General features: G+C 38.2%; 1 protein-coding gene across 1 annotated transcript in view; it reads left to right on the plus strand.

Annotated features, from left to right (window-relative positions):
* The window catches only part of LOC145998590 (galactosylceramide sulfotransferase-like), a 56,434-nt gene extending 55,213 nt beyond the window's left edge, over positions 1 to 1,221 (plus strand). Inside the window, exon 3 of the transcript XR_014443330.1 lies at positions 666 to 1,221. The gene's annotated coding sequence lies outside the window, so the exon portion shown is untranslated. The remainder of the gene's footprint in view (positions 1 to 665) is intronic.
* Positions 1,222 to 10,312: the final 9,091 nt, after the last annotated feature.

A 10,312-nucleotide genomic window follows, 5' to 3' on the forward strand; every position in this document is an offset into this window, starting at 1 on the left:
CTGTTCTTCAAACATTCCACGAGGTGAAGAAAATTGCTAAGAACATAGAAGGATGGATTGAGGCATCACCTTCGCTGTAAATGCTCTAGGGGCATAGAAAAAAAAGTTAAATGGCAGTAGTTATGTGGTGGATAACTTGGACTGGGCCTACAGTTTGAACATGCTCATTGCACCAAACATACTATTTTATCACAATATGTACGCACTATGTAATATATGATTATTATTACTACTGCTGCTGCTTGGAAGAAATTCAGGGTGGCTTATAAGGGGTCCCACTTATCGCACAATACTCTAGCAACCTTGTGTTCTGACGTCAGTACGGAATGCTTAGGTTAGGTTTCTTAGGGTCAGTTCTCTTAGCATAAATAATACATTTGCAGTGTGTTTATGCTAAGAGAATTAAATATAACAAGCCTAACCTAACAACGGAGGCATTCCGTACTGACGTCAGAACACAAGGTTGCTAGAGTATTCTGCGATAAGTGAACCCCGCTTAAAAGAGGTACCACCAATGCCTTGACAAACTGTCAAACAATTTTGTGTGAATATCAGCACAATTTTCACAATTTGTCTTGTTTTTGGATAATATTTGGTAAGAAATTGTCATGTAATATATTTGAAGTTCAGTATAATTCTCTAACAGTATGTCTTCTCTTTTTCAGTAAAGTGGAATGATGGTATCAGATTACAAGTACACGTGCTAAATCAGTTAAAACGTCACCTAATGAAGAGACCAAATAATGTATTCTAATTACTTCTTGGGGCTTTCCTGGCGACGAATGATGAAGAGGTTTTCTCGGGTAATCAACCAGGTGATTTCCGAATAGACCTCCGAGCTTTCGAGAGCATTCGAAGTCAATCCCTGAAAATGAGAGTGACGTTATCTCTCGAAAGCCTATCCGGAAATCACCTGGTTGATTACCCGAGAAAACCTTTTCATCAATGTATTCTAAACCTCTCATACATGATTAGAAACAGACTTCAAGCAAATTTTGCTCTTAATAAATGTATTTAAAATTCCAAACACGCTGTAATTTGTAACAGAATAAAGGAAAAAGGAAAGATATTAAAATACATGTTTTCACTGTAGAAAATATTAATATTACAGTATCAATGGAGAAGGATTTTAATGTCAAGCATACAAACTTTATACGTGTTTTAAATATAACGATTTTAATGTGATTATGTCTCATTTTGTATGGAGATGTTCAAACTGCTTCGGCCTTGCCATTTTTATATGGATTGTTCATGTAGTTTAATAAAATTATTGATATTTTTCTAAAAATGGGTTTTGTTTTATTTTAACTCTTATATTTTTTGTTATGAAATATGCTGCGGTCACAAAAAGGTTACGTTTATGTAATGTATGATACTCTATCTGCCGGGCCCCGTGGCGCAGTGGTTAGAACGCAAAATTGGACGCAAGAGGAGGGAAAGAAAAGAGGAAAAGTGGGCGGAAAGGGAGGAAAAGAAAGAGGGAAAGTGGACGCAAAGAGAGGAAAAGAAAGAGGGAAAGTGGACGGAAAAGGAGGAAAAGAAAGAGGGAAATTAGACGCAAAGGGAGGAAAAGAAAGACTAAAAGTGGACGCAAAGGGAGGAAAAGAAAGAGGGAAAGTGGACGGAAAAGGAGGAAAAGAAAGAGGGAAATTAGACTCAAACGGAGGAAAAGAAAGGGAAAGTGGACGCAAAGGGAGGAAAAGAAAGAGGGAAAGTGGACGGAAAAGGAGGAAAAGAAAGGGAAATTAGACGCAAAGGGAGGAAAAGAAAGGGAAAGTGGACGCAAAGGGAGGAGAAGAAAGAGGGAAAGTGGACGGAAAAGGAGGAAAAGAAAGAGGGAAATTAGACGCAAAGGGAGGAAAAGAAAGGGAAAGTGGACGCAAATGGAGGAAAAGAAAGAGGGAAAGTGGACGGAAAAGGAGGAAAAGAAAGAGGGAAGTGGACGCAAGAGGAGGAAAAGAAAGAGGGAAAGTGGACGCAAGAGGAGGGAAGGAAAGAGGAAAATGGACGCAAGGGGAGGAACGGAAAGATGGAAAGTGAGGAGGAAAAGAAAGAGAGAAAGTGGACGCACAAGAAGGAAAAGAAAGGGGAAATGGAAGCAAATGGAGGAAAAGAAAGAGGGAAATTGGACGCAAAGGGAGGAATAGATAGAGGGAAATTGGACGCAAAAGGAGGAAAAGAAAGAGGGAAAGGGGACGCAAGAGGAGGGAAAGAAAAGGGAAAGTGGACGCAAAGTAAGTAAAACAAAGAGGGAAAGTGGACGCAAAGGGAGGAAAAGAAAGAGGGAAAGTGGACGCAAAGGGAGAAAAATAATCAATAAGCGAGTACAACTTCTCGCAGAATAGAGATAAAACCTTTTTTGCACCAAACTAAATTCAATCGATTGGACAGTTTATAGAATAAATTATATTATCTGTTCTAGACAGGTTTTCTGAAATATGATGTCAAATACTGGATTTCAGCTTTTTGATATCCACCTGGAACCCTAATTTTCTCATGTTGTGAACAAGGCTTTGTTTTGTTTACTTTTATTAATGTAAAATAAACCCCATCAACAAATAATGGTATTTGAAGAGTAATACCCATTCATATTCTACATATGGGGGGGGGGAGATCGTCATTTTGAAAATGCGTTTGTTGAAAATAGTAAAAATTGATTGATTTGGTGTTTTAAGTCCACTTTGCACAGTAAGGCTAATCGGGACTGGACCTACAGTTTAAAGTGGGACCCGAACCACTTGTTCCTCCACCGGGTATGGAACCCGGGACTCCTTGATTACAAGGCGACGACGCTACCACTGCGCCATCGTGGAGGCCTGAAAATAGTAAAAATAAACATATTGTTATTTCATTCCATTCTGTCATACATTTTACCTATTAAAACTATTGTTAATAACAACAATAATAATGATTTGCATTTATCTAAAGAAAGAAAAACTAAAGTGCTCCCCTGTGCTTTGCACCATACCATGAAGGCGTATAGGGGGTGTGGAGTTAGGGTCCCACACTTTCTTTATCACGACCGAAAGTGGGGGTGATGTGATCAGCACCACGCCCCTGGCTGCCTTTACTCCCCTAGTGTTTCCTTCAGGTACCAACTTTATACGACTCTGGATGGGCACCGGAGCAGCTTGTCCAGGTGGAAAAAAATCCCGGTTCTCCCCACCGGGGATCGAACCCGGGTCTCTCGCATGGTACTCACACGTCCTAACTGACCTTTTTTTTAAAAGGAATACCCCTATGGGGTAGTCATTCCCCTTTATGTCAACTTTCACACGTATCAACTTTTACTATATTCTCGGTTTTCTCATTACGGACAAACACAAACATCCATGTCCTAGACGGGATTCGAACCCGGGACTCCTTGATTTGTAGCGCGCTGTTATGACCGCCACGGACAGCAACTGAGCCACGGCGTTGCATTTATCATTTATCATTACATTTATCTATCCTTAATTATATTTCCTTGCAAATACAATTTCCCATTTACACGTGGCCGCGGTGGCTCAGTCGGTAACGCGTCTGACTACCATGCTCAAGGTCCCGGGTTCGATCCCCGACCGGTTCAAATCCGGGAACTTTTCTAACGGTGGAAGCGGCCCCGGCGCCCACCCAGCGTCGAATAACATGGGTACCTGGAGGAAACCCTGGGGGGTAAAGGCGGTCAGGGGCGTGATGCTGATCACATCACCCCCACTCACGACCGGATCAAGAAAGTGTGGGGCGTTACCCCCACACCCCCTATACGCCTTCATGGCGTGGTGCTATGCACAGGGGAACACTTTACCTTTTTTTTTTACCTTTTACATTTACACGTGAATTCAAGAGTGGATTGACAGCAAAAAAAAAGTTAAATTCGCACTCTACTGGCAACATTGCTTTCTAAACCATCAGGCCCTCTCCTGGTCCACTATTGCTTCACGACATAGTTAAAAGAAACTTGGAAGCAGGTTCCGTAATGTCTAATGTTCGATTTCGATCGTGGCACTCATGCAGGCGACAGTTGCAACTTTTATTACTCTCCCAGTCCCATGACCGATACAAAAGTGCCGCAATAAAGCGAGACCGAATGGCCTAAAGGAAGCTATATTTCAACCCTCATCAAATTCGTTATTTGTTTTCGTGTCGCCAACGTGAAAGGAGCCCGTACTTATTACTATCGGTTACTGTTCTTGAGTCTAAAGATATACGAGTAAATTATGTTTTTTCTGGCATTAAGGAAAGTTACACTGAGCTGGGAGGAGAACATCGTAATGAAGCTATTGGGAGCCGAGGTATTAATTGCCCAAAAAAAAACCTCGAGAGTTGCAGCGTTGCGAACTGCATATTAAAAGTCCTTAATATGAACAGATCTTTACCGAACTCATTCCGAGAAGCGAGCATAGAAGCACGTGATTAATGTCTGAAAGTGAATAATTTCACGCTGATTTCACACCTCTCTGTTAACTTCAACAATAAGAATGTATTTTTTGTAATGTTTTTGCAGGGCGATACTATGGCGGATGCGTGTGTATATATATATACATATGTGTGTGTGTGTGTGCGTGTGTATATAAGCTACGCTAAATATAAAAAAAAATCAATCAATCAAAACACAAATGTTTTAAAAATTGTAATTGGACATATAAAAATTATAAACATTTTTCTGTCTTGAACTTTTTACTGCACCAATTAGAGAAAAAATTAATGGTATTTAAAAAAAAATTGGGGAGACAAATATTGTTCTGTCCGCTGATAATGTGTTTTCAACATCCAATATTAACTCAGAATGTTATTTCTTTCATTGTTTTATTGACTATCTTTTCATATTCATACAACTTTAATTTCTGCCATTGTAAACAATGATTTGTTCCATATCGTTTAACTGTATTGAATGTTACCAAAAACCTAAGAAAATCGTTCAGCACTCAGATAAGGATTTCTTCTGAACGTAAAATTTGGATGAACAAAAGCGAGAAAGTCAAGGCTAAACCAAAACTTATGGTGACTGTGATGAAATATGTAGATGGCCGGAAGTTGTTACGTTTGCTGTACAAGGAGAGAAGTCACGGCTGTATTTATAGTTAAATAGTAGAAGGGATGATGGTAGACCGAGGATAGTACAATTTAAATAACTGTAATATTCAGTAGCGAAGCGTAGTCTTACGAAGGAGGCAAGCAATGTTTCAGTACAACAAAACATGTAGTACAACGACATGCCGAGGGGAAAGATTCAAGGTTTATAGCCTCATTTATCCAGTCGCTGGATTTGTCAAAATATCGTAATAAAGTGACTGTACTAAAAATAAACCATATGATCCGCAAACGTCACATTTACTTTTTTAAAAAAATCCAGGTAACGTTATTCATATGATATTAAACGTTTTGCATATGCGAACTTTCCGCATACGACTAAAGGGAGACGGAATTTCTTACTTACTTATTAGTACCTTTATTTGTTCATTATTATTTAATATGGTCAAACGGTGACCAAACCGATTTAGATAAAAAAAAATGGGAATCATTTGTTTATTTTACGCTGCATGATGTAATTTAGTATTTTTGGGCACCCTAAAAACCGCATTGGAGTAACTTAAACACTAAATAAAAAGTTAAACACAAACAATAAAAAATTCATTTCAAATCAAAGAAACACATGCATAGACGATGTACTCACAACAATAAATTTCAAACTCTTGGTGTTGGTCGACCCCCTTCCACGATTTTCATTGTAACACTTATCTCTCTCGAGCTAAACGAAACAATTTTCAATTGCTCAATAATACACCCGCACTTCACATCAACCGTTCCTAAATACGCGTTCATTCCGATAAATTCACAGCACAAAACACGAAGCAACAAACACTCACACTATCCCACGCGCTTTCCACAACTGCAAATGCAAGCATCCACACAAGATCACTTTGAAAATCTCTGAAACAACAGAAAGTGATACCAACCTATTTCCTTAATTTTATCCGTCACAAAGGAAAGATATATCAGTTTGGAGATAAAAATTACGCGGAGGAATCAGAATCATTTCAGCAGAACGAGTATGTACATTAATATTTAAGTAATAAAGTGTCATTCAATGGCGTGCCCGGGGCGAAGGGGGGGGGGTGGATGGTAGACATAACCCCTTTTTGGCCCAGTATATCTAAGAAAAAACGTCAAAGGAAGGAAAAGATGACAAAATGGGGACCGTAAAAAGACCCTGGGAACACCACTTGCGTCATAATAATAGAACTTAAAACATATTCGGGCCTCCCGGTTGGCGCAGTGGTAGTGTCGTCGCCTTGTAATCAAGGGGTTCCGGGTTCGATACCCGGTGGAGGCACAAGTGTTTCAGATCCCATTTTAAACTGTAGGTCCAGTCCCGATTAGCCTTACTGTGCATAAAGTGGACTTAAAACAACAAATCAATCAATCAATCATTAAAACATATTCTTGTGCTCATAATATGCAGAATGTATACGATTTACTTCTATGCCATGTACAAATATCAGTAGATAGTTCTTTCTCAGATAGCTTTATTTTCACCCCAAGTTTTATTCAAAAGCAGTCAATTTATTGATTGTAAAATTTGTGAAAGAGCTCACTTGAATTACTGCGTAAATAATTTGGCAGTTGCAAACACTGGTAGCGGTCAACACTTCTGGCGTAATTTGAGCTGGACCGACCAGGAAGCAGGGTGCAGGACCAAGGTCCGTCCAATCTTCCCTCCCTCCCTGAGAAAACTCTTCACGGGGGTGCAGAAATTCCACTGCCCCAACTCCCAATGTCAACTTTTTTTACGCGTTTTACATTTCGCGAAATCTAAAATAATTTGTAATATAATATGATATATATGGAATTTAGAACAGTGATAATAACTTCTTTTAGTTATTTTATGACTAATAATTATTATTATATTTGCGATCTTGTTTACGTGTTCATGAAGACAAATATTCATTACTAGTTTTTGCTGGCAACGTACCCATAGATGAATCCTTCTGCTTTCGGTTGAACTCGGCTATTTTCGGGAATCACGCAAGCTCGAAAAGCACAGCTTTTTGTAGAAGCTTTGTGGACGGGTTCCACCAGAATTTCACGCTTCGCCATGTGACTCCTTCGGAGGCCTTATTTTCCCGCAGAACGGCTGCAAGCATTGAGGCTGGTGCTTGCTACAGAGATGCTGGGGGAGTTTGCGGCCGCATTTTTTCGCGAAATCGAGTGCGATGGAAACTAAATACGGTTAGAACATTAAGTACATTAAATGATATTCGAATTATGCAAGCAGTGCTTGCATTGCTTGTACTATATCTTCGCCTCTGGTAATATTGATAATAACTATTGCTATTCACTAATGGTAAACTTGTTAATAATTACATTATTATTATTAACTTTAAACAGTTTCGCATGAATATTTCCAAATACAGTAAAACCTCGTTAATCCGGATCTCGATAAGCCGAACTTCGCTTAATCCGGACAGGCAAATGGGGAAAAAATGCAGAATGCAAGGTATTAAATGTGCCTAGATGTCAACAAGAGAATTTCCCAAAGAAAAGGCAGTCAACCACTGATGAAATTCTGTTTCCCGCAGACTTTGTACTGTACTGTATAGTGTATTTAGGCCTATGCCCTCTAAATACACCATAATAAACATGTTTTGTTCCTATAAACGGAGTTTTAATGCACTTTCTACTGTTCTTTTAGGTTATTTCAGTTAATCCGGAACTTTCGTTAAACCGGTCAATTTATCTCCCCCATTAGTCCGGATTAACGAGGTTTTACTGTACCTCACTGTACACATCGACGAGCACTAACTATATTAAACAATTACAATATTATATTCCATTATGTACAGTCAACGGCAATAAAATGGGACACCTAGAGCCTGAAATTCCTGCTTCCATTCAATGCATTGTGTGTGTTGCCTAACTATAAGGCGATAAGCCAACTTTAAGAGCAACTTTTCAGTAGGAAGTTTTGCTATTCCCGTGGAGTTAGGCAACACACACAACTCCATGTAAGGAGGAGGGGCATATCAGGATCTATAATATCCGGTGGCGCAACAGTCAGTACCACCTGCAGCGGTAGAAGATTGTATGAATATCATGCAAATGACCTTGATATGGGAGCCATTTGTCAAAATAAATAAAAGCTTTCTTATTACTTCTATAAAAGGCAATTACATACATTTTTCTTTACGGCAATAGAAATTAAACTTTGTTATCTTCCTACATGTGGTTTATCTTCTCAATTTCAAATAAAATTCTAAATTCTGTAAAAAAGGTTAAAATATTAACTCATTTCTACCACAGTAAAACATTCAAAAACAATAAAGAGAATGATATAAAAATAATCATAAGTTCAGAGCCATCTATTGTTCACCAAAGCAAACCATATCTCAACGTAGTAGCGGTTTTTTTAAACCTATTTTTCCTTCCAAATATTCAATAATAGGATAAAATCAGACAATATTGTAAAAAACTATTCAAATTTGTTATTTTAAAACTTTGTAAAATTATATCAGCCTGTATTCGATTCCGCAAAGAAAATATCAATAAAGAAGGAGGTGAAAAATTGATCATCACCACTGCTAGAAAAAGTTGGCAGAAGCCTATAATGAAAAATTGTAAGTAATTTCTTATTTCTTTATCCCAGGATGCGTTTGTGTTTTACCGAAGCAATGAGACGTGTAATATTCGTATATTACGCCTACAGTGCTTGAAAAACGTCATAATATTATCCAACCAGTTACGGGGCTGACGTGTGGTCAACACGACGAACCCCAGTCGTCGTTGTAGGCTTCCATGACCGGGTTACGCTACCCTTTCGTAGTTCCCCAATTTCCTCACGGTGGTGGCTGGCCACCAGTCCCATACGCAGGCCGAACTCTCAGGAGAAATTGCCGGTAATTGTATATTTAGATTTTTATTTTCAAATTTTTCATATTATATATGAAAATATATCTGTGCGTTTTTAATATTTATTTGAAAATTTTTCGAGTTATTGACAGTTTATAGTTTATTTTTAACGTAACGAATGCTCTGAAGATAAGACCAAAATAAAATTAATGTACCTGAAGAATACAATACCATTCATTATGTTATATTTTCAAAATTATTTAAAATATTACAGTGATTTAATCAAATCTTGATGCGATAGTTTAATTAATGCAAAATGTTCACTAAGCCAATGGGAACTGTTTGGACCCGTTAAACCTGCCCATTATATAAGGCCATGGCAGAAGTTATGTTGTCTTTGGATACGAAAATTTACTCAATTTATTATATCTGTTTAATGCAGGCAGAGAATTACAAGTCTCGTGCCTTAAACACAGCTCGATCCTCTTGAATTTCATTAAACTCATTTTGTATTTCCAACTTTAGTAATTATTTTTAACAGGTTACTAATGAGAAAACAATCTGTGTAACTAACAAAACGTTAGATTAGATTCGATTCGATCATTATAATTAATATCGGGACGTCAGCATTGAGGATATTTGCACACTTTCACAAGCCCGTTAACACCAAGAAAGCAAATTAAAATACCAAATGTCTCAACTGTGACGAAGATTGAAGCGAAAAAGGTTTAAGCTTTAAGCTCGAACATCTTGCAATGTGTCTCCATTGCGAATCGAACCCGGCACACTTTGATTACAGGACGACAACAATGTATGGATTATTAGACAAACCCTTTATCAAAAAATTGCTGCCTCTGGTTCCAGGCGTCAGGACCTTGATAAGTTCCAACAATTCAATATTCATTTGAGTGCCTATTTGTGAAAAGGTCACACAACTTGGAACCCTTGGAACAACATTTCCCCATTTCGTCGCTTAAGCTTCAAACATTAAAAAAAAGAAAGTTTCTTTGAAGACACTTATTTGGAAAATTTATCTTGTGTTCTTTCCTTCCAACTGCAATATTCACACCACTCAATAGAAACGAATGGCAATTTCCGTGAGAAGCACTTGACGACTGGGAAAAGTTTGCGAAACTAGACGCACATGCAACTTGGTACTTAAGTCATTAGAGACCAAGTGCACGAAGTTTCCCCATCTTCCGTTAGATGGTGCGCAATGTCCGTGTTGCATCTGCTGCCACAGCGGAAAACGAAGCAACTATTACAACATATCGGCTCTACAACAACTGCTCCTTGAAATATTGGGGAAAATAGGCAAGAGTTATATAGCAGGCCCGTACCCATTTTTTTTTTAGGGGGGGAAGCCCGAAACCGTGGATATATATTATTGTCATGAAATATATGTCAATTATTAAATAATCAATTAATATAATTCAACATGTATAAATAAATTAATTAATTTGGTACATTTCTAAACTAGCAA

The sequence above is a fragment of the Lepisma saccharinum genome, chromosome 14, assembly GCF_977018435.1.
Source record: "Lepisma saccharinum chromosome 14, izLepSacc3.1, whole genome shotgun sequence".
NCBI lineage: Eukaryota > Metazoa > Arthropoda > Insecta > Zygentoma > Lepismatidae > Lepisma > Lepisma saccharinum.